Source organism: Poecilia reticulata, linkage group LG18, assembly GCF_000633615.1.
Source record: "Poecilia reticulata strain Guanapo linkage group LG18, Guppy_female_1.0+MT, whole genome shotgun sequence".
In the NCBI taxonomy this organism is placed as follows: domain Eukaryota; kingdom Metazoa; phylum Chordata; class Actinopteri; order Cyprinodontiformes; family Poeciliidae; genus Poecilia; species Poecilia reticulata.
The window spans coordinates 5,509,213-5,510,806 of record NC_024348.1 but is presented as its reverse complement, the minus strand read 5'-3'; positions in this window follow the sequence as shown (position 1 = coordinate 5,510,806).

Sequence of the window (1,594 nt, the reverse complement as noted above, 5' to 3'; positions counted from 1 at the left end):
ATATACCATTATAGATATTTCTGTATTAACTTTAATTATTTTGTGATTGAGTGGTCAGGTGGTTTTGTTTATCTGTTAGCTTTACCCATCAGAGTTTCCTAAATGCAAGGCTCTTTTCATTTAGTCATTTCTAGTGAGAGTGAATGTTTTTTATGCATTTGTTTGGGCGTTTTGTTGTTAGAAATGTTCCGTTCCGATTAAATCTGCACGATTGCATAAACTATTGATTTGCATGCAGAGATGTAGCTGTGTTTGACAGCAACTCTTGGTTATCATGAGATACAGGAAATGTTTGTGACTCATTTTAGTCCTGTTTACATTTATAAGAGCCCTACTGGGACTGCTTTGGCCTCTGCCAAATTACTCCAGCTAATGAACACATGCCAGCTCCATCTCTGAACGCAGCTCTGCTCCCAGAGAGGCGGTGAAGGAACCTGCTCTGGATTCACGCCTGAATTAAACCCCCCACCCCTGTGAGGATGATTATACCTCTATATCTAGTGACCTACTTTTTCATCAAAGTTTCATTGTTTTGGAAACGTGAATACATGTTTTTTTTCTAAGATATATATAAATATATATTAAAAAGTCTGACAGGCTCAGATAAGGGAAAAGGAATGCAGAGTGGAGAAATGTGTTCTTAAGAAATGCCCAAAGGGTATAAAACACTGAATATTGTCCAACTTAGCAAAAGTTGCAGGTTTCCTGCACATTCTGGAAAAATATGGAAATTGATCTAGTTTCTTTTGGTTTCCTTCATTACATTCCTACTTCCTTTTTTTTTTGCCTTCCCTCTGTTCTCTTTTCTTCATACCCTCATATTGTCCTACCTTCCTTTTCCCATTTTCCTCCTTCCTCCCTGTCTGTGCAGGTTTTATCTTTGAACTTTCCCCTTGAAAGTTCAAAGAATTTGATAGAATTTTTGTGAGTGACTTCACATTAAACTTCTGTATTTACGTTTAGAATGATCCAGAAATGTGCAGAGCAATCAAATAATTTTAAACGATGAATTTTCTTTTGTTAACTATCCACTAGAGGGCAGTATGTAGCTCCGCACCCAAAGAGAAAACATGCAACTGACCAATCTGGATCTATTCTTGTGGTTTTATTTCTATTTTATTTTAAAACAAATTTCCTCTAGATAAGAGAATAATTTCCAAACCAGGAATCTTCACAGCTTTTGTTTGTCGGAGAACAACCAAGATCCAAAAATCAACACGGCAGTTTTACTGAAATTTATCAACACTACTAATACCCGTCACGGTAGATCTGGCATGGACACTGTTTTCAACAGGAAACGGGGTCTAGAAAAGACCCGGAAAGAACAACATAGTAAATCAGTAAAGTTATTCTGAGTGGATCACAACCAGCGAAATATTACAATCTTACAAAGCTTTTGCGCTTCCCAACATAATCCACCAGATGGCAGTGTGGTGCTGTGAACAGTGAGCAGACAGACAGACAGACAGACAGACAGACAGACAGACAGACAGACAGACAGATAGATAGATAGATAGATAGATAGATAGATAGATAGATAGATAGATAGATAGATAGATAGATAGATAGATAGATAGATAGATAGATAGATAGA